Source organism: Balaenoptera physalus, assembly GCF_965194825.1.
Source record: "Balaenoptera physalus genome assembly, contig: SUPER_2_unloc_15, whole genome shotgun sequence".
NCBI lineage: Eukaryota > Metazoa > Chordata > Mammalia > Artiodactyla > Balaenopteridae > Balaenoptera > Balaenoptera physalus.
Window position 1 is genome coordinate 277,258 of NW_028126559.1, and position 23,656 is coordinate 300,913.

The window sequence follows — 23,656 nt, forward strand, 5'->3', positions numbered from 1 at the left end:
GCAAAAGCAGCTTTGAAACCTGTGCTAATGCTCACTTCATATGAACAAGTACGGCAGGGCTGTAAATGAAACATGCCCTCAAAATGTTTAGAGGGAGGTAAATGGCCAAAGCATTTCAAAATGTGACACATACTTTAAGAAAACACTTTGAAGAACTAAGCTGTAATCACAGATTGAAAAATAAAAGCACGTGCCTTAAAGCTCAATTTCAACGGATTATGAGACACATGCAAATTCAACCACAAAGAGGTATTATCTCAAACCAGTCAGAATAACCATCAGCAAGAAAACTATAAACAATAAATGCTGAAGGTGTTGTGGAGAAATGCATACGCTCAACTTTAAGAGGGACGTAACTTGGAAAGAGCCACTAATGAGAACTGAATGGAGGTGCCTTTAAAAGGGAAATATTGAGCTACCATATGATCCAGCAGGACCCTTCCTGGACCTATACCCTCTGAAGACAGAACTGGAAAGACACAGGCAGGCAAAACTGCACTGCACAGTATTACAATAGCCAAGATATGGAAGTAACCAAAAAGTCCACCAACAGATGGGGGGACAAAGAAGAACTGCTACATGTAGAGATGGAATATTAGCTAGTGAAAAAATGAAACAAGGCCATTTGCAGCACCATAGATGAGTCTAGAAGTAATCACGCAACTTGTAGTAAGTGAGAAAGCGAAAGACACATATCCTATCCTATCACTTGTAGGTGTTACCAAAAAATTGATACCAATGAAGATATTTCCACAGAGAAAGGCAATCACAGATTCATTAAACAAACTTATGGTTCACCAAATGGAAAGGTGTGTGAGGATTGGATACATTACGGTATTGGGGTTAACAGAGATATACAAACACATGTGAAATACAGAATCACCAAAGACCTACAGAATACCAAGAGAAGACTACTCAACATTGTGTCATAGCCTACATGGGAAAAGGATACGAAGAAGAATAGATATATGTATATGTGTGAAAGAACCACATCTTGCACACCTAGAGCAAACAAAATATTGTAATCAAATTTGCTGTGATAAAAAATAAAAATTTACTTAAAAATACGAACAAGAAGTAATGAGAAGGGGGTGCTTGGGCTCCGGCCCGCAGTTCGAGCGGCGAGAGTGCTCAGAGACGCGACGCGGGCCAGAGGGGAGTGAGTGGGCGCCTCAGTGTCCCTCCCCTTCCCACCCCTCGCCTCGCCGCCTTCTCCCCCCTCAGCCGGACCGGAATTATGTGATCCCGGAAGTTCCGGCGCCACTGCTGTGTGGGATAAACAGTAATGGCGGAGGCTGCAGCTCCGGGAACAACAGCCACAACATCAGGAGCAGGAGCGGCAGGGGCGGCGGTGGCAGCGGCCTCCCCCACCCCTATCCCCACAGTCACCTCCCCGTCCCTGGGGGCACGGGATTTGACAGCGACGGCAGCGGCGGCGGCGGGACCAAACAGGTCACCTGCAGGTATTTCATGCATGGGGTTTGTAAGGAAGGAGATAACTGTCGATACTCACGTGACCTCTCTGACAGTCCATATGGTGTAGTGTACAAGTATTTTCAGCGAGGGTACGGAGACCGCTGCAAATATGAACACAGCAAGCCATTGCAACTGCTACAGATCTAACTGCAAAGTCACCCCTTGCTGCTTCCTCAAGTCTCTCATCAGTAGTTGGACAGATTGGTGAAATGCATATGGGCGAAGCTGAGTCAAGAAATTCAAACTTTTCAACTGTAGGAGCGCGTTCAGAAGACTGGGTGAACGCCATTGAGTTTGTTCCTGGGCAGCCCTACTGTGGCCGTACTGCCCCTTCCTCCACTGAAGCACCCCTGCAGGGCTCAGTGACCAAGGAAGAATCAGAGAAGGAGCAAATTGCAGTGGAAACAAAGAAGCAGATCTGCCCCTATGCTGCAGTGGGAGAGTGCCGATATGGGGAGAACTGTGTGTATCTCCATGGAGACGCGTGTGATATGTGTGGGCTGCAGGTCTTCCATCCAGTGGATGTTGCCCAAAGATCACAACATATAAAATCTTGCATCGAGGCCCATGAGAAGGACATGGAGCTCTCGTTTGCTGTGCAGCACAGCAAGGACATGGTGTGTGGGATCTGCATGGAGGTGGTCTATGAGAAAGCCAACCCCCGCGAGCGCCGCTTCGGAATCCTCTCCAACTGCAACCACACCTACTGTCTCAAGTGTATTCGCAAGTGGAGGAGTGCTAAGCAATTTGAGAGCAAGATCATAAAGTACTGCCCAGAATGCCGGATCACATCTAACATTGTCATTCCAAGTGAGGACTGGGTGGAGGAGAAAGAAAAGAAGCAGAAACTCATTCAGAAATACAAGGAGGCAATGAGCAACAAGGCGTGCAGGTATTTTGAAGAAGGACGTGGGAGCTGCCCATTTGGAGGGAACTGCGTTTACAAGCATGCGTACCCTGATGCCGTAGAGAGGAGCCACAGAGACAGAAAGTGGGAACATCAAGCACATAGTGGGCCCAACGAAGGAACCACTTCTGGGAGCTCATTGAGGAAAGAGAGAACGGCAACCCCTTTGACAACGACGAAGAAGAGGTTGTCACCTTTGAGCTGGGCGAGATGTTGCTTGTGCTTTTGGCTGCAGGTGGGGACGACGACCTGACAGACTCTGAAGACGAGTGGGACTTGTTTCACGATGAGCTGGAAGATTTTTATGACTTGGATCTATAGCAGCTTTGCTGGGCGTGTGAACTGGTCTGCTGAGCCTCAGACGGCAGCCCTCCCCGCTGGTGGCAGCAGTGCCCGTGGATCTTTTCTAGGCAGGCCTCTCAAGTCCAGGTGCTGTCGTAATAATTTTTACCCAGGGCCTGTCTTCTCAATCCCTCACCTTTCCCCAAGGAGTATGTTGTTTTCTCTGTTTAAAAAAGTTCCACAATGAATCTTAAAGTTAGTTTTCTTGTAACATGAATTTAACGGTCAGACAGAGTGTAGGTTTGCTGCGTCATCTATTTTCAGCCAGATTCACACAGTTCAAGGGTAGCATTTCCGGATTTCCAGTACTCATTTTAGAGGACCCCAGGTTCAAAAGTAACAGCATTGGCCCTGCTTTTGGGTCCAAGAATTGGGGTGATAGGTGAAGGATCTGAACTGTGGCATGTAGCCTTCTGCTATAGACTTAGGCGGATGCTTGAGGTTTCTGGTGAATTCTGCACATCTGTGTTTTTATATCTGTTCCCTGCCCTGGAATCCCCACCCTGTGCACTCGTTCTGTGGTTTTCGTCTCTTGTTTAATTGCACACAAGTACTACTGCTGGGTAACCAGAACCAGGTGCGACTGTGTTGAGATTTTTACTGTGTTTAGCCTGATAGGAAAATTGTGAAAGAACACATATAAAGATATAGCGGAATAAAATAAATGCAGAGTTGGAAGTTGACTCCCAAGGGCTGATAGACTTGGTACGTGTGAGTGTGCAACAAGCTTCTCATCCCTGCATAGATGCAGTGTCTGTAGCCTTAGTGGAAAAACTCAAGTTTACTGGTTTTAGCCTCGTGTGGCAGATAGATCTTAAAGGACAAAGCAGTATATTGGTAGCTGTTAATAGAGCAGGGCTAGCTCTGTCTATATAAATAGGGAAATGGGCTTAGCCATAGAGGTTCAACTATCTGGTTATCTCATGTATTAACACACATTGGGTCTCAGTTACACAGTTGTATTTAATGTTTTATGATCTCCTAGACTTTCTAGTCCAGGCACTTTTTGACAAGCCTTTGTCCTCATTTGAGGGGTTTTGTTGTCGGGTTGTTGGGTCCGTTTGTGTGGGTATTTGCCTCATGCCATCCCTGAGCTTTGCAGCTAGACAGGTGTGATTCAAAACTATGTTCTAAGGTGTTTCCTGTAGTGGAGTAATTGGTTTGCAGTAGTAAGTCATGTTTTTCCACTAAAAGGGGACGGAGGGGTGGTAATCCACGAGATAAGCTAAAGTTAAATTGTTAGAAGAATTCCTTGATCAGAAAATATAAATTTGCGTTTTGTTGCTCTATTTCCTGAAAGTAACTTGGAGATAAACCTGATTTGTCCATCTACTGCTTTGATCCCTTGGATACCACTCATACTTTCACGTTAAGCAAAAACAAGTAATTCTTGCAGGGGTCTCTGTCTTTTTCAGCAGCCCTTTTGTAAGATGCACTTTTCCCAAATAAAACAATTTTAAACCTCCCTCCCCCCCCAAAAAAGAAGTAATGAGACATAAACTTAAAGAGCTTTTCCTGGCACATTCCATTCTAGTTTAAAACCTAGAACACCACTTCAATTAAGGCTCTGTTGCATTAGTAACCAGATTTGAAAAGGAGAAATGCTGCCGCCTTGTGGCCGTTTCCCACAAGAGCGACTTTACACCCACAGCTAATGGTCATTAACATTCAGAAGGACTCGTGGCCATAAAGGACACCTGCCCTCAAAATTGTGCTGAGGTAAGGAATGGACAAAACAATTCAAAACAGGCCAATTTTTCAAGAAGATAGTATGAAGAGTGAAGTTTTACTCACTCTCTTTAAAAAAAACAGGAAAATGGATAAAAGCTCAACCTCAGGAAGTATTAGACTCATGCAATCTAATCTACAAAAAGGTTTCAACGCACACCAGTCGACTGACCATCAGCAAAAAGTCTACAAACAATAAATGCTAAAGGGGCTTTAGAGAACTGTGTACCCTCTACCTGCTGGTGAGACGTAAATTCGTAAGAGCCAACAATGAGAACAGAAAGGAGCTGCATTAAAAAGTAAAAATTGAGGTACCATTTAATCCAGCAGGCACGCCACTGGGCCTCTCACCTGAGAAGACCAGAATCGAGAAGACATAGGCTGCAAAAGCTGCACTGCAGCCTTATTCACAATAGCCAAGACAGTGAAGCAACCAAAATGTTCTTCAACAGGTGAATGGATAAAGAAGAAGTGGTCCATGTACACAATGGAATATTAGCCATGGAAAACAATGAAACACTGCTCTTTGAGGCACCACAGGTGAACCTGGGGATAATCACCAAACATGATGTAAGTCGGAAAGCAAAAGACCTATATCCTATGATATCACTTACAGGGGTTAGCTAAAAACTGACACAAATGAACATATTTCCACAGAGAAAGACGCTCACAGAATTAGAAAACAAACTATGCTCATGTAAAAGGAAAGGTGGGGGGAATGGATAAATTAAGATTAGTGTTACTATACGTATACAAATACATATTATATACATTTATCAAAAAGACCGACCATATAGCAAGGGAGGTCTACAGAACACTCTGTAGTATTTTACATGGGAAGAGGATCTGTACAAGAATAGACATATACAATGTACAAATGAACCAGATTCTGTACACCTAGGACAAACAATAGTCTAATCTTTACCCCGATTAATAAAAGTAAAAAAAAAAACCAAGAAGAAATAAGGAGACCTAAACTTATGGGGGTTTCTCCTGGCACATTCCATTCTAATTTAAAACCTAGGAACACGACTTCCTGGAAGGCTCTGCTGCCTTAGTACCCAGATTTGGGAACGGAGAAATGAGGCCTCCTTGTGGCCATTTCCCACAACAGCCGCTTAAACACATTGCTAAAGGTCACTAAATATTCACCAAACTTGCATTTATTTAAATGACTCCTGCCCTCCAAAAATTCCTGGGGTCGAAAATCGACCAATGTTTCAAAAGAGGGCAACCTTTCAAGATGACAATTTCAAGAGGTATATTGTACTCACATTTTTTTAACAGAAAACAAAAAGGCGAGGAAAAATGATGAATTTTAGGAATTTTTAAAGACATGCAAACCCAAATTACAAAAACCGATCAGCTCACAGCAGTCAGAATGGCCATTAGCAAAAATGCTGCAAACAATAAATGCTGAAGTGATTGTGGAGAGATGCTTACCCTCTCTTCTATGGGGGACGTGGTAAGAGCCACTAATGAAAACACAATGGAGGTGTGTTTGAACAGTGAGCTACAGGTCAATCATTCACACCCAGTGCTGGGCATAACCCCTGAGAAATGAGAATCAAAAAGTCACAGGCTGGCAATCCTGTACTCCAGCAATATTTACCATAGCCAACACTTGGAAGCAACGTAAATATCCATCAATACAGGAATGCACCAAGAAGAAGTGGTCTATGTACACAATGGAATATTACTCCAATAAAAACTATAAATTAAATTTAAAAAACAAACAAAAGTAAGGAGACATCCGCTTTTGTGGGTTTATCCGGGCACATTCCACTCTAATTTATAACCGAGGAACACCACTGGCCGGGAGGGCTGTTTCCCTAGTTACCAGAGTGGGGGACGTAGAGAGGCTGCCGTCCTCTGGCCGTTACCTGCAAAAGCAGCTTTGAAACCTGTGCTAATGCTCACTTCATATGAACAAGTACGGCAGGGCTGTAAATGATACCTGCCCTCAAAATGTTTAGAGGGAGGTAAATGGCCAAAGCATTTCAAAATGTGACACATACTTTAAGAAAACACTTTGAAGAACTAAGCTGTAATCACAGATTGAAAAATAAAAGCACGTGCCTTAAAGCTCAATTTCAACGGATTATGAGACACATGCAAATTCAACCACAAAGAGGTATTATCTCAAACCAGTCAGAATAACCATCAGCAAGAAAACTATAAACAATAAATGCTGAAGGTGTTGTGGAGAAATGCATACGCTCAACTTTAAGAGGGACGTAACTTGGAAAGAGCCACTAATGAGAACTGAATGGAGGTGTCTTTAAAAGGGAAATATTGAGCTACCATATGATCCAGCAGGCCCCTTCCTGGACCTATACCGTCTGAAGACAGAACTGGAAAGACACAGGCAGGCAAAACTGCACTGCACAGTATTACAATAGCCAAGATATGGAAGTAACCAAAAAGTCCACCAACAGATGGGGGGACAAAGAAGAACTGCTACATGTAGAGATGGAATATTAGCTAGCGAAAAAATGAAACAAGGCCATTTGCAGCACCATAGATGAGTCTAGAAGTAATCACGCAACTTGTAGTAAGTGAGAAAGCGAAAGACACATATCCTATCCTATCACTTGTAGGTGTTACCAAAAAATTGATACCAATGAAGATATTTCCACAGAGAAAGGCAATCACAGATTCATTAAACAAACTTATGGTTCACCAAATGGAAAGGTGTGTGAGGATTGGATACATTACGGTATTGGGGTTAACAGAGATATACAAACACATGTGAAATACAGAATCACCAAAGACCTACAGAATACCAAGAGAAGACTACTCAACATTGTGTCATAGCCTACATGGGAAAAGGATACGAAGAAGAATAGATATATGTATATGTGTGAAAGAACCACATCTTGCACACCTAGAGCAAACAAAATATTGTAATCAAATTTGCTGTGATAAAAAATAAAAATTTACTTAAAAATACGAACAAGAAGTAATGAGAAGGGGGTGCTCGGGCTCCGGCCCGCAGTTCGAGCGGCGAGAGTGCTCAGAGACGCGACGCGGGCCAGAGGGGAGTGAGCGGGCGCCTCAGTGTCCCTCCCCTTCCCACCCCTCGCCTCGCCGCCTTCTCCCCCCTCAGCCGGACCGGAATTATGTGATCCCGGAAGTTCCGGCGCCACTGCTGTGTGGGATAAACAGTAATGGCGGAGGCTGCAGCTCCGGGAACAACAGCCACAACATCAGGAGCAGGAGCGGCAGGGGCGGCGGTGGCAGCGGCCTCCCCCACCCCTATCCCCACAGTCACCTCCCCGTCCCTGGGGACACGGGATGTGACAGCGACGGCAGCGGTGGCGGCGGGACCAAACAGGTCACCTGCAGGTATTTCATGCATGGGGTTTGTAAGGAAGGAGATAACTGTCGATACTCACGTGACCTCTCTGACAGTCCATATGGTGTAGTGTACAAGTATTTTCAGCGAGGGTACGGAGACCGCTGCAAATATGAACACAGCAAGCCATTGCAACTGCTACAGATCTAACTGCAAAGTCACCCCTTGCTGCTTCCTCAAGTCTCTCATCAGTAGTTGGACAGATTGGTGAAATGCATATGGGCGAAGCTGAGTCAAGAAATTCAAACTTTTCAACTGTAGGAGCGCGTTCAGAAGACTGGGTGAACACCATTGAGGTTGTTCCTGGGCAGCCCTACTGTGGCCGTACTGCCCCTTCCTCCACTGAAGCACCCCTGCAGGGCTCAGTGACCAAGGAAGAATCAGAGAAGGAGCAAATTGCAGTGGAAACAAAGAAGCAGATCTGCCCCTATGCTGCAGTGGGAGAGTGCCGATATGGGGAGAACTGTGTGTATCTCCATGGAGACGCGTGTGATATGTGTGGGCTGCAGGTCTTCCATCCAGTGGATGCTGCCCAAAGATCACAACATATAAAATCTTGCATCGAGGCCCATGAGAAGGACATGGAGCTCTCGTTTGCTGTGCAGCACAGCAAGGACATGGTGTGTGGGATCTGCATGGAGGTGGTCTATGAGAAAGCCAACCCCCGCGAGCGCCGCTTCGGAATCCTCTCCAACTGCAACCACACCTACTGTCTCAAGTGTATTCGCAAGTGGAGGAGTGCTAAGCAATTTGAGAGCAAGATCATAAAGTACTGCCCAGAATGCCGGATCACATCTAACATTGCCATTCCAAGTGAGGACTGGGTGGAGGAGAAAGAAAAGAAGCAGAAACTCATTCAGAAATACAAGGAGGCAATGAGCAACAAGGCGTGCAGGTATTTTGAAGAAGGACGTGGGAGCTGCCCATTTGGAGGGAACTGCGTTTACAAGCATGCGTACCCTGATGCCGTAGAGAGGAGCCACAGAGACAGAAAGTGGGAACATCAAGCACATAGCGGGCCCAACGAAGGAACCACTTCTGGGAGCTCATTGAGGAAAGAGAGAACGGCAACCCCTTTGACAACGACGAAGAAGAGGTTGTCACCTTTGAGCTGGGCGAGATGTTGCTTGTGCTTTTGGCTGCAGGTGGGGACGACGACCTGACAGACTCTGAAGACGAGTGGGACTTGTTTCACGATGAGCTGGAAGATTTTTATGACTTGGATCTATAGCAGCTTTGCTGGGCGTGTGAACTGGTCTGCTGAGCCTCAGACGGCAGCCCTCCCCGCTGGTGGCAGCAGTGCCCGTGGTTCTCTTCTAGGCAGGCCTCTCAAGTCCAGGTGCTGTCGTAATAATTTTTACCCAGGGCCTGTCTTCTCAATCCCTCACCTTTCCCCAAGGAGTATGTTGTTTTCTCTGTTTAAAAAAGTTCCACAATGAATCTTAAAGTTAGTTTTCTTGTAACATGAATTTAACGGTCAGACAGAGTGTAGGTTTGCTGCGTCATCTGTTTTCAGCCAGATTCACACAGTTCAAGGGTAGCATTTCCGGATTTCCAGTACTCATTTTTGAGGACCCCAGGTTCAAAAGTAACAGCATTGGCCCTGCTTTTGGGTCCAAGAATTGGGGTGATAGGTGAAGGATCTGAACTGTGGCATGTAGCCTTCTGCTATAGACTTCGGCGGATGCTTGAGGTTTCTGGTGAATTCTGCACATCTGTGTTTTTATATCTGTTCCCTGCCCTGGAATCCCCACCCTGTGCACTCGTTCTGTGGTTTTCGTCTCTTGTTTAATTGCACACAATACTACTGCTGGGTAACCAGAACCAGGTGCGACTGTGTTGAGATTTTTACTGTGTTTAGCCTGATAGGAAAATTGTGAAAGAACACATATAAAGATATAGCGGAATAAAATAAATGCAGAGTTGGAAGTTGACTCCCAAGGGCTGATAGACTTGGTACGTGTGAGTGTGCAACAAGCATCTCATCCCTGCATAGATGCAGTGTCTGTAGCCTTAGAGGAAAAACTCAAGTTTACTGGTTTCAGCCTCGTGTGGCAAATAGATCTTAAAGGACAAAGCAGTATATTGGTAGCTGTTAATAGAGCAGGGCTAGCTCTGTCTATATAAATAGGGAAATGGGCTTAGCCATAGAGGTTCAACTATCTGGTTATCTCATGTATTAACACACATTGGGTCTCAGTTACACAGTTGTATTTAATGTTTTATGATCTCCTAGACTTTCTAGTCCAGGCACTTTTTGACAAGCCTTTGTCCTCATTTGAGGGGTTTTGTTGTCGGGTTGTTGGCTCCCTTTGTGTGGGTATTTGCCTCATGCCATCCCTGAGCTTTGCAGCTAGACAGGTGTGATTCAAAACTATGTTCTAAGGTGTTTCCTGTAGTGGAGTAATTGGTTTGCAGTAGTAAGTCATGTTTTTCCACTAAAAGGGGACGGAGGGGTGGTAATCCACGAGATAAGCTAAAGTTAAATTGTTAGAAGAATTCCTTGATCAGAAAATATAAATTTGCGTTTTGTTGCTCTATTTCCTGAAAGTAACTTGGAGATAAACCTGATTTGTCCATCTACTGCTTTGATCCCTTGGATACCACTCATACTTTCACGTTAAGCAAAAACAAGTAATTCTTGCAGGGGTCTCTGTCTTTTTCAGCAGCCCTTTTGTAAGACGCACTTTTCCCAAATAAAACAATTTTAAACCTCCCTCCCCCCAAAAAAAAGAAGTAATGAGACATAAACTTAAAGGGCTTTTTCCTGGCACATTCCATTCTAGTTTACAACCTAGAACACCACTTCAATTAAGGCTCTGTTGCATTAGTAACCAGATTTGAAAAGGAGAAATGCTGCCGCCTTGTGGCCGTTTCCCACAAGAGCGGCTTTACACCCACAGCTAATGGTCATTAACATTCAGAAGGACTCGGGGCCATAAAGGACAGCTGCCCTCAAAAATTGTGCTGAGGTAAGGAATGGACAAAACAATTCAAAACAGGCCAATTTTTCAAGAAGATAGTATGAAGAGTGAAGTTTTACTCACTCTCTTTAAAAAAAACAGGAAAATGGATAAAAGCTCAACCTCAGGAAATATTAGACTCATGCAATCTAATCTACAAAAAGGTTTCAACGCACACCAGTCGACTGACCATCAGCAAAAAGTCTACAAACAATAAATGCTAAAGGGGCTTTAGAGAACTGTGTACCCTCTACCTGCTGGTGAGACGTAAAGTCGTAAGAGCCAACAATGAGAACAGAAAGGAGCTGCATTAAAAAGTAAAAATTGAGGTACCATTTAATCCAGCAGGCACGCCACTGGGCCTCTCACCTGAGAAGACCAGAATCGAGAAGACATAGGCTGCAAAAGCTGCACTGCAGCCTTATTCACAATAGCCAAGACAGTGAAGCAACCAAAATGTTCTTCAACAGGTGAATGGGTAAAGAAGAAGTGGTCCATGTACACAATGGAATATTAGCCATGGAAAACAATGAAACACTGCTCTTTGAGGCACCACAGGTGAACCTGGGGATAATCACCAAACATGATGTAAGTCGGAAAGCAAAAGACCTATATCCTATGATATCACTTACAGGGGTTAGCTAAAAACTGACACAAATGAACATATTTCCACAGAGAAAGACGCTCACAGAATTAGAAAACAAACTATGCTCATGTAAAAGGAAAGGTGGGGGGAATGGATAAATTAAGATTAGTGTTACTATACGTATACAAATACATATTATATACATTTATCAAAAAGACCGACCATATAGCAAGGGAGGTCTACAGAACACTCTGTAGTATTTTACATGGGAAGAGGATCTGTACAAGAATAGACATATACAATGTACAAATGAACCAGATTCTGTACACCTAGGACAAACAATAGTCTAATCTTTACCCCGATTAAAAAAAGTAAAAAAAAAAAAACCAAGAAGAAATAAGGAGACCTAAACTTATGGGGGTTCTCCTAGCACATTCCATTCTAATTTAAAACCTAGGAACACGACTTCCTGAAAGGCTCTGCTGCCTTAGTACCCAGATTTGGGAACGGAGAAATGAGGCCTCCTTGTGGCCATTTCCCACAACAGCCGCTTAAACACATTGCTAAAGGTCACTAAATATTCACCAAACTTGCATTTATTTAAATGACTCCTGCCCTCCAAAAATTCCTGGGGTCGAAAATCGACCAATGTTTCAAAAGAGGGCAACCTTTCAAGATGACAATTTCAAGAGGTATATTGTACTCACATTTTTTTCACAGAAAACAAAAAGGCGAGGAAAAATGATGAATTTTAGGAATTTTTAAAGACATGCAAACCCAAATTACAAAAACCGATCAGCTCACAGCAGTCAGAATGGCCATTAGCAAAAATGCTGCAAACAATAAATGCTGAAGTGATTGTGGAGAGATGCTTACCCTCTCTTCTATGGGGGACGTGGTAAGAGCCACTAATGAAAACACAATGGAGGTGTGTTTGAACAGTGAGCTACAGGTGAATCATTCACACCCAGTGCTGGGCGTAACCCCTGAGAAATGAGAATCAAAAAGTCACAGGCTGGCAATCCTGCACTCCAGCAATATTTACCATAGCCAACACTTGGAAGCAACGAAAATATCCATCAATACAGGAATGCACCAAGAAGAAGTGGTCTATGTACACAATGGAATATTACTCCAATAAAAACTATAAATTAAATTTAAAAAACAAACAAAAGTAAGGAGACATCCGCTTTTGTGGGTTTATCCGGGCACATTCCACTCTAATTTATAACCGAGGAACACCACTGGCCGGGAGGGCTGTTTCCCTAGTTACCAGAGTGGGGGACGTAGAGAGGCTGCCGTCCTCTGGCCGTTACCTGCAAAAGCAGCTTTGAAACCTGTGCTAATGCTCACTTCATATGAACAAGTACGGCAGGGCTGTAAATGAAACATGCCCTCAAAATGTTTAGAGGGAGGTAAATGGCCAAAGCATTTCAAAATGTGACACATACTTTAAGAAAACACTTTGAAGAACTAAGCTGTAATCACAGATTGAAAAATAAAAGCACGTGCCTTAAAGCTCAATTTCAACGGATTATGAGACACATGCAAATTCAACCACAAAGAGGTATTATCTCAAACCAGTCAGAATAACCATCAGCAAGAAAACTATAAACAATAAATGCTGAAGGTGTTGTGGAGAAATGCATACGCTCAACTTTAAGAGGGACGTAACTTGGAAAGAGCCAGTAATGAGAACAGAATGGAGGTGCCTTTAAAAGGGAAATATTGAGCTACCATATGATCCAGCAGGCCCCTTCCTGGACCTATACCCTCTGAAGACAGAACTGGAAAGACACAGGCAGGCAAAACTGCACTGCACAGTATTACAATAGCCAAGATATGGAAGTAACCAAAAAGTCCACCAACAGATGGGGGGACAAAGAAGAACTGCTACATGTAGAGATGGAATATTAGCTAGCGAAAAAATGAAACAAGGCCATTTGCAGCACCATAGATGAGTCTAGAAGTAATCACGCAACTTGTAGTAAGTGAGAAAGCGAAAGACACATATCCTATCCTATCACTTGTAGGTGTTACCAAAAAATTGATACCAATGAAGATATTTCCACAGAGAAAGGCAATCACAGATTCATTAAACAAACTTATGGTTCACCAAATGGAAAGGTGTGTGAGGATTGGATACATTACGGTATTGGGGTTAACAGAGATATACAAACACATGTGAAATACAGAATCACCAAAGACCTACAGAATACCAAGAGAAGACTACTCAACATTGTGTCATAGCCTACATGGGAAAAGGATACGAAGAAGAATAGATATATGTATATGTGTGAAAGAACCACATCTTGCACACCTAGAGCAAACAAAATATTGTAATCAAATTTGCTGTGATAAAAAATAAAAATTTACTTAAAAATACGAACAAGAAGTAATGAGAAGGGGGTGCTTGGGCTCCGGCCCGCAGTTCGAGCGGCGAGAGTGCTCAGAGACGCGACGCGGGCCAGAGGGGAGTGAGTGGGCGCCTCAGTGTCCCTCCCCTTCCCACCCCTCGCCTCGCCGCCTTCTCCCCCCTCAGCCGGACCGGAATTATGTGATCCCGGAAGTTCCGGCGCCACTGCTGTGTGGGATAAACAGTAATGGCGGAGGCTGCAGCTCCGGGAACAACAGCCACAACATCAGGAGCAGGAGCGGCAGGGGCGGCGGTGGCAGCGGCCTCCCCCACCCCTATCCCCACAGTCACCTCCCCGTCCCTGGGGGCACGGGATTTGACAGCGACGGCAGCGGCGGCGGCGGGACCAAACAGGTCACCTGCAGGTATTTCATGCATGGGGTTTGTAAGGAAGGAGATAACTGTCGATACTCACGTGACCTCTCTGACAGTCCATATGGTGTAGTGTACAAGTATTTTCAGCGAGGGTACGGAGACCGCTGCAAATATGAACACAGCAAGCCATTGCAACTGCTACAGATCTAACTGCAAAGTCACCCCTTGCTGCTTCCTCAAGTCTCTCATCAGTAGTTGGACAGATTGGTGAAATGCATATGGGCGAAGCTGAGTCAAGAAATTCAAACTTTTCAACTGTAGGAGCGCGTTCAGAAGACTGGGTGAACGCCATTGAGTTTGTTCCTGGGCAGCCCTACTGTGGCCGTACTGCCCCTTCCTCCACTGAAGCACCCCTGCAGGGCTCAGTGACCAAGGAAGAATCAGAGAAGGAGCAAATTGCAGTGGAAACAAAGAAGCAGATCTGCCCCTATGCTGCAGTGGGAGAGTGCCGATATGGGGAGAACTGTGTGTATCTCCATGGAGACGCGTGTGATATGTGTGGGCTGCAGGTCTTCCATCCAGTGGATGCTGCCCAAAGATTACAACATATAAAATCTTGCATCGAGGCCCATGAGAAGGACATGGAGCTCTCGTTTGCTGTGCAGCACAGCAAGGACATGGTGTGTGGGATCTGCATGGAGGTGGTCTATGAGAAAGCCAACCCCCGCGAGCGCCGCTTCGGAATCCTCTCCAACTGCAACCACACCTACTGTCTCAAGTGTATTCGCAAGTGGAGGAGTGCTAAGCAATTTGAGAGCAAGATCATAAAGTACTGCCCAGAATGCCGGATCACATCTAACATTGTCATTCCAAGTGAGGACTGGGTGGAGGAGAAAGAAAAGAAGCAGAAACTCATTCAGAAATACAAGGAGGCAATGAGCAACAAGGCGTGCAGGTATTTTGAAGAAGGACGTGGGAGCTGCCCATTTGGAGGGAACTGCGTTTACAAGCATGCGTACCCTGATGCCGTAGAGAGGAGCCACAGAGACAGAAAGTGGGAACATCAAGCACATAGTGGGCCCAACGAAGGAACCACTTCTGGGAGCTCATTGAGGAAAGAGAGAACGGCAACCCCTTTGACAACGACGAAGAAGAGGTTGTCACCTTTGAGCTGGGCGAGATGTTGCTTGTGCTTTTGGCTGCAGGTGGGGACGACGACCTGACAGACTCTGAAGACGAGTGGGACTTGTTTCACGATGAGCTGGAAGATTTTTATGACTTGGATCTATAGCAGCTTTGCTGGGCGTGTGAACTGGTCTGCTGAGCCTCAGACGGCAGCCCTCCCCGCTGGTGGCAGCAGTGCCCGTGGATCTTTTCTAGGCAGGCCTCTCAAGTCCAGGTGCTGTCGTAATAATTTTTACCCAGGGCCTGTCTTCTCAATCCCTCACCTTTCCCCAAGGAGTATGTTGTTTTCTCTGTTTAAAAAAGTTCCACAATGAATCTTAAAGTTAGTTTTCTTGTAACATGAATTTAACGGTCAGACAGAGTGTAGGTTTGCTGCGTCATCTATTTTCAGCCAGATTCACACAGTTCAAGGGTAGCATTTCCGGATTTCCAGTACTCATTTTAGAGGACCCCAGGTTCAAAAGTAACAGCATTGGCCCTGCTTTTGGGTCCAAGAATTGGGGTGATAGGTGAAGGATCTGAACTGTGGCATGTAGCCTTCTGCTATAGACTTAGGCGGATGCTTGAGGTTTCTGGTGAATTCTGCACATCTGTGTTTTTATATCTGTTCCCTGCCCTGGAATCCCCACCCTGTGCACTCGTTCTGTGGTTTTCGTCTCTTGTTTAATTGCACACAAGTACTACTGCTGGGTAACCAGAACCAGGTGCGACTGTGTTGAGATTTTTACTGTGTTTAGCCTGATAGGAAAATTGTGAAAGAACACATATAAAGATATAGCGGAATAAAATAAATGCAGAGTTGGAAGTTGACTCCCAAGGGCTGATAGACTTGGTACGTGTGAGTGTGCAACAAGCTTCTCATCCCTGCATAGATGCAGTGTCTGTAGCCTTAGTGGAAAAACTCAAGTTTACTGGTTTTAGCCTCGTGTGGCAGATAGATCTTAAAGGACAAAGCAGTATATTGGTAGCTGTTAATAGAGCAGGGCTAGCTCTGTCTATATAAATAGGGAAATGGGCTTAGCCATAGAGGTTCAACTATCTGGTTATCTCATGTATTAACACACATTGGGTCTCAGTTACACAGTTGTATTTAATGTTTTATGATCTCCTAGACTTTCTAGTCCAGGCACTTTTTGACAAGCCTTTGTCCTCATTTGAGGGGTTTTGTTGTCGGGTTGTTGGGTCCGTTTGTGTGGGTATTTGCCTCATGCCATCCCTGAGCTTTGCAGCTAGACAGGTGTGATTCAAAACTATGTTCTAAGGTGTTTCCTGTAGTGGAGTAATTGGTTTGCAGTAGTAAGTCATGTTTTTCCACTAAAAGGGGACGGAGGGGTGGTAATCCACGAGATAAGCTAAAGTTAAATTGTTAGAAGAATTCCTTGATCAGAAAATATAAATTTGCGTTTTGTTGCTCTATTTCCTGAAAGTAACTTGGAGATAAACCTGATTTGTCCATCTACTGCTTTGATCCCTTGGATACCACTCATACTTTCACGTTAAGCAAAAACAAGTAATTCTTGCAGGGGTCTCTGTCTTTTTCAGCAGCCCTTTTGTAAGATGCACTTTTCCCAAATAAAACAATTTTAAACCTCCCTCCCCCCCCAAAAAAGAAGTAATGAGACATAAACTTAAAGAGCTTTTCCTGGCACATTCCATTCTAGTTTAAAACCTAGAACACCACTTCAATTAAGGCTCTGTTGCATTAGTAACCAGATTTGAAAAGGAGAAATGCTGCCGCCTTGTGGCCGTTTCCCACAAGAGCGACTTTACACCCACAGCTAATGGTCATTAACATTCAGAAGGACTCGTGGCCATAAAGGACACCTGCCCTCAAAATTGTGCTGAGGTAAGGAATGGACAAAACAATTCAAAACAGGCCAATTTTTCAAGAAGATAGTATGAAGAGTGAAGTTTTACTCACTCTCTTTAAAAAAAACAGGAAAATGGATAAAAGCTCAACCTCAGGAAGTATTAGACTCATGCAATCTAATCTACAAAAAGGTTTCAACGCACACCAGTCGACTGACCATCAGCAAAAAGTCTACAAACAATAAATGCTAAAGGGGCTTTAGAGAACTGTGTACCCTCTACCTGCTGGTGAGACGTAAATTCGTAAGAGCCAACAATGAGAACAGAAAGGAGCTGCATTAAAAAGTAAAAATTGAGGTACCATTTAATCCAGCAGGCACGCCACTGGGCCTCTCACCTGAGAAGACCAGAATCGAGAAGACATAGGCTGCAAAAGCTGCACTGCAGCCTTATTCACAATAGCCAAGACAGTGAAGCAACCAAAATGTTCTTCAACAGGTGAATGGATAAAGAAGAAGTGGTCCATGTACACAATGGAATATTAGCCATGGAAAACAATGAAACACTGCTCTTTGAGGCACCACAGGTGAACTTGGGGATAATCACCAAACATGATGTAAGTCGGAAAGCAAAAGACCTATATCCTATGATATCACTTACAGGGGTTAGCTAAAAACTGACACAAATGAACATATTTCCACAGAGAAAGACGCTCACAGAATTAGAAAACAAACTATGCTCATGTAAAAGGAAAGGTGGGGGGAATGGATAAATTAAGATTAGTGTTACTATACGTATACAAATACATATTATATACATTTATCAAAAAGACCGACCATATAGCAAGGGAGGTCTACAGAACACTCTGTAGTATTTTACATTGGAAGAGGATCTGTACAAGAATAGACATATACAATGTACAAATGAACCAGATTCTGTACACCTAGGAAAAACAATAGTCTAATCTTTACCCCGATTAATAAAAGTAAAAAAAAAACCAAGAAGAAATAAGGAGACCTAAACTTATGGGGGTTTCTCCTGGCACATTCCATTCTAATTTAAAACCTAGGAACACGACTTCCTGGAAGGCTCTGCTGCCTTAGTACCCAGATTTGGGAACGGAGAAATGAGGCCTCCTTGTGGCCATTTCCCACAACAGCCGCTTAAACACATTGCTAAAGGTCACTAAATATTCACCAAACTTGCATTTATTTAAATGACTCCTGCCCTCCAAAAATTCCTGGGGTCGAAAATCGACCAATGTTTCAAAAGAGGGCAACCTTTCAAGATGACAATTTCAAGAGGTATATTGTACTCACATTTTTTTAACAGAAAACAAAAAGGCGAGGAAAAATGATGAATTTTAGGAATTTTTAAAGACATGCAAACCCAAATTACAAAAACCGATCAGCTCACAGCAGTCAGAATGGCCATTAGCAAAAATGCTGCAAACAATAAATGCTGAAGTGATTGTGGAGAGATGCTTACCCTCTCTTCTATGGGGGACGTGGTAAGAGCCACTAATGAAAACACAATGGAGGTGTGTTTGAACAGTGAGCTACAGGTCAATCATTCACACCCAGTGCTGGGCATAACCCCTGAGAAATGAGAATCAAAAAGTCACAGGCTGGCAATCCTGCACTCCAGCAATATTTACCATAGCCAACACTTGGAAGCAACGAAAATATCCATCAATACAGGAATGCACCAAGAAGAAGTGGTCTATGTACACAATGGAATATTACTCCAATAAAAACTATAAATTAAATTTAAAAAACAAACAAAAGTAAGGAGACATCCGCTTTTGTGGGTTTATCCGGGCACATTCCACTCTAATTTATAACCGAGGAACACCACTGGCCGGGAGGGCTGTTTCCCTAGTTACCAGAGTGGGGGACGTAGAGAGGCTGCCGTCCTCTGGCCGTTACCTGCAAAAGCAGCTTTGAAACCTGTGCTAATGCTCACTTCATATGAACAAGTACGGCAGGGCTGTAAATGATACCTGCCCTCAAAATGTTTAGAGGGAGGTAAATGGCCAAAGCATTTCAAAATGTGACACATACTTTAAGAAAACACTTTGAAGAACTAAGCTGTAATCACAGATTGAAAAATAAAAGCACGTGCCTTAAAGCTCAATTTCAACGGATTATGAGACACATGCAAATTCAACCACAAAGAGGTATTATCTCAAACCAGTCAGAATAACCATCAGCAAGAAAACTATAAACAATAAATGCTGAAGGTGTTGTGGAGAAATGCATACGCTCAACTTTAAGAGGGACGTAACTTGGAAAGAGCCACTAATGAGAACTGAATGGAGGTGTCTTTAAAAGGGAAATATTGAGCTACCATATGATCCAGCAGGCCCCTTCCTGGACCTATACCGTCTGAAGACAGAACTGGAAAGACACAGGCAGGCAAAACTGCACTGCACAGTATTACAATAGCCAAGATATGGAAGTAACCAAAAAGTCCACCAACAGATGGGGGGACAAAGAAGAACTGCTACATGTAGAGATGGAATATTAGCTAGCGAAAAAATGAAACAAGGCCATTTGCAGCACCATAGATGAGTCTAGAAGTAATCACGCAACTTGTAGTAAGTGAGAAAGCGAAAGACACATATCCTATCCTATCACTTGTAGGTGTTACCAAAAAATTGATACCAATGAAGATATTTCCACAGAGAAAGGCAATCACAGATTCATTAAACAAACTTATGGTTCACCAAATGGAAAGGTGTGTGAGGATTGGATACATTACGGTATTGGGGTTAACAGAGATATACAAACACATGTGAAATACAGAATCACCAAAGACCTACAGAATACCAAGAGAAGACTACTCAACATTGTGTCATAGCCTACATGGGAAAAGGATACGAAGAAGAATAGATATATGTATATGTGTGAAAGAACCACATCTTGCACACCTAGAGCAAACAAAATATTGTAATCAAATTTGCTGTGATAAAAAATAAAAATTTACTTAAAAATACGAACAAGAAGTAATGAGAAGGGGGTGCTCGGGCTCCGGCCCGCAGTTCGAGCGGCGAGAGTGCTCAGAGACGCGACGCGGGCCAGAGGGGAGTGAGCGGGCGCCTCAGTGTCCCTCCCCTTCCCACCCCTCGCCTCGCCGCCTTCTCCCCCCTCAGCCGGACCGGAATTATGTGATCCCGGAAGTTCCGGCGCCACTGCTGTGTGGGATAAACAGTAATGGCGGAGGCTGCAGCTCCGGGAACAACAGCCACAACATCAGGAGCAGGAGCGGCAGGGGCGGCGGTGGCAGCGGCCTCCCCCACCCCTATCCCCACAGTCACCTCCCCGTCCCTGGGGACACGGGATGTGACAGCGACGGCAGCGGCGGCGGCGGGACCAAACAGGTCACCTGCAGGTATTTCATGCATGGGGTTTGTAAGGAAGGAGATAACTGTCGATACTCACGTGACCTCTCTGACAGTCCATATGGTGTAGTGTACAAGTATTTTCAGCGAGGGTACGGAGACCGCTGCAAATATGAACACAGCAAGCCATTGCAACTGCTACAGATCTAACTGCAAAGTCACCCCTTGCTGCTTCCTCAAGTCTCTCATCAGTAGTTGGACAGATTGGTGAAATGCATATGGGCGAAGCTGAGTCAAGAAATTCAAACTTTTCAACTGTAGGAGCGCGTTCAGAAGACTGGGTGAACACCATTGAGTTTGTTCCTGGGCAGCCCTACTGTGGCCGTACTGCCCCTTCCTCCACTGAAGCACCCCTGCAGGGCTCAGTGACCAAGGAAGAATCAGAGAAGGAGCAAATTGCAGTGGAAACAAAGAAGCAGATCTGCCCCTATGCTGCAGTGGGAGAGTGCCGATATGGGGAGAACTGTGTGTATCTCCATGGAGACGCGTGTGATATGTGTGGGCTGCAGGTCTTCCATCCAGTGGATGCTGCCCAAAGATCACAACATATAAAATCTTGCATCGAGGCCCATGAGAAGGACATGGAGCTCTCGTTTGCTGTGCAGCACAGCAAGGACATGGTGTGTGGGATCTGCATGGAGGTGGTCTATGAGAAAGCCAACCCCCGCGAGCGCCGCTTCGGAATCCTCTCCAACTGCAACCACACCTACTGTCTCAAGTGTATTCGCAAGTGGAGGAGTGCTAAGCAATTTGAGAGCAAGATCATAAAGTACTGCCCAGAATGCCGGATCACATCTAACATTGCCATTCCAAGTGAGGACTGGGTGGAGGAGAAAGAAAAGAAGCAGAAACTCATTCAGAAATACAAGGAGGCAATGAGCAACAAGGCGTGCAGGTATTTTGAAGAAGGACGTGGGAGCTGCCCATTTGGAGGGAACTGCGTTTACAAGCATGCGTACCCTGATGCCGTAGAGAGGAGCCACAGAGACAGAAAGTGGGAACATCAAGCACATAGCGGGCCCAACGAAGGAACCACTTCTGGGAGCTCATTGAGGAAAGAGAGAACGGCAACCCCTTTGACAACGACGAAGAAGAGGTTGTCACCTTTGAGCTGGGCGAGATGTTGCTTGTGCTTTTGGCTGCAGGTGGGGACGACGACCTGACAGACTCTGAAGACGAGTGGGACTTGTTTCACGATGAGCTGGAAGATTTTTATGACTTGGATCTATAGCAGCTTTGCTGGGCGTGTGAACTGGTCTGCTGAGCCTCAGACGGCAGCCCTCCCCGCTGGTGGCAGCAGTGCCCGTGGTTCTCTTCTAGGCAGGCCTCTCAAGTCCAGGTGCTGTCGTAATAATTTTTACCCAGGGCCTGTCTTCTCAATCCCTCACCTTTCCCCAAGGAGTATGTTGTTTTCTCTGTTTAAAAAAGTTCCACAATGAATCTTAAAGTTAGTTTTCTTGTAACATGAATTTAACGGTCAGACAGAGTGTAGGTTTGCTGCGTCATCTGTTTTCAGCCAGATTCACACAGTTCAAGGGTAGCATTTCCGGATTTCCAGTACTCATTTTTGAGGACCCCAGGTTCAAAAGTAACAGCATTGGCCCTGCTTTTGGGTCCAAGAATTGGGGTGATAGGTGAAGGATCTGAACTGTGGCATGTAGCCTTCTGCTATAGACTTCGGCGGATGCTTGAGGTTTCTGGTGAATTCTGCACATCTGTGTTTTTATATCTGTTCCCTGCCCTGGAATCCCCACCCTGTGCACTCGTTCTGTGGTTTTCGTCTCTTGTTTAATTGCACACAATACTACTGCTGGGTAACCAGAACCAGGTGCGACTGTGTTGAGATTTTTACTGTGTTTAGCCTGATAGGAAAATTGTGAAAGAACACATATAAAGATATAGCGGAATAAAATAAATGCAGAGTTGGAAGTTGACTCCCAAGGGCTGATAGACTTGGTACGTGTGAGTGTGCAACAAGCATCTCATCCCTGCATAGATGCAGTGTCTGTAGCCTTAGAGGAAAAACTCAAGTTTACTGGTTTCAGCCTCGTGTGGCAAATAGATCTTAAAGGACAAAGCAGTATATTGGTAGCTGTTAATAGAGCAGGGCTAGCTCTGTCTATATAAATAGGGAAATGGGCTTAGCCATAGAGGTTCAACTATCTGGTTATCTCATGTATTAACACACATTGGGTCTCAGTTACACAGTTGTATTTAATGTTTTATGATCTCCTAGACTTTCTAGTCCAGGCACTTTTTGACAAGCCTTTGTCCTCATTTGAGGGGTTTTGTTGTCGGGTTGTTGGGTCCCTTTGTGTGGGTATTTGCCTCATGCCATCCCTGAGCTTTGCAGCTAGACAGGTGTGATTCAAAACTATGTTCTAAGGTGTTTCCTGTAGTGGAGTAATTGGTTTGCAGTAGTAAGTCATGTTTTTCCACTAAAAGGGGACGGAGGGGTGGTAATCCACGAGATAAGCTAAAGTTAAATTGTTAGAAGAATTCCTTGATCAGAAAATATAAATTTGCGTTTTGTTGCTCTATTTCCTGAAAGTAACTTGGAGATAAACCTGATTTGTCCATCTACTGCTTTGATCCCTTGGATACCACTCATACTTTCACGTTAAGCAAAAACAAGTAATTCTTGCAGGGGTCTCTGTCTTTTTCAGCAGCCCTTTTGTAAGACGCACTTTTCCCAAATAAAACAATTTTAAACCTCCCTCCCCCCAAAAAAAAGAAGTAATGAGACATAAACTTAAAGGGCTTTTTCCTGGCACATTCCATTCTAGTTTACAACCTAGAACACCACTTCAATTAAGGCTCTGTTGCATTAGTAACCAGATTTGAAAAGGAGAAATGCTGCCGCCTTGTGGCCGTTTCCCACAAGAGCGACTTTACACCCACAGCTAATGGTCATTAACATTCAGAAGGACTCGGGGCCATAAAGGACAGCTGCCCTCAAAAATTGTGCTGAGGTAAGGAATGGACAAAACAATTCAAAACAGGCCAATTTTTCAAGAAGATAGTATGAAGAGTGAAGTTTTACTCACTCTCTTTAAAAAAAACAGGAAAATGGATAAAAGCTCAACCTCAGGAAGTATTAGACTCATGCAATCTAATCTACAAAAAGGTTTCAACGCACACCAGTCGACTGACCATCAGCAAAAAGTC

The 23,656-nt window shown here is 44.3% G+C and overlaps 4 pseudogenes across 4 annotated transcripts; all 4 read left to right on the forward strand.

The window, feature by feature from the left end:
• The first annotated feature begins 1,285 nt into the window (after positions 1 to 1,285).
• Positions 1,286 to 2,704, forward strand: LOC309656571 (E3 ubiquitin-protein ligase makorin-1 pseudogene; annotated as a pseudogene). Its single transcript has one exon. The product of its transcript is annotated as an E3 ubiquitin-protein ligase makorin-1 pseudogene (transcript).
• A 4,919-nt stretch (positions 2,705 to 7,623) lies between these two features.
• LOC309656570 (E3 ubiquitin-protein ligase makorin-1 pseudogene) lies at positions 7,624 to 9,042 on the forward strand (annotated as a pseudogene). Its single transcript has one exon. The product of its transcript is annotated as an E3 ubiquitin-protein ligase makorin-1 pseudogene (transcript).
• Positions 9,043 to 13,963: 4,921 nt separating this feature from the next.
• On the forward strand, positions 13,964 to 15,382 carry LOC309656569 (E3 ubiquitin-protein ligase makorin-1 pseudogene; annotated as a pseudogene). Its single transcript has one exon. The product of its transcript is annotated as an E3 ubiquitin-protein ligase makorin-1 pseudogene (transcript).
• Positions 15,383 to 20,300: 4,918 nt separating this feature from the next.
• On the forward strand, positions 20,301 to 21,719 carry LOC309656587 (E3 ubiquitin-protein ligase makorin-1 pseudogene; annotated as a pseudogene). Its single transcript has one exon. The product of its transcript is annotated as an E3 ubiquitin-protein ligase makorin-1 pseudogene (transcript).
• The last annotated feature ends 1,937 nt before the right edge of the window (positions 21,720 to 23,656 follow it).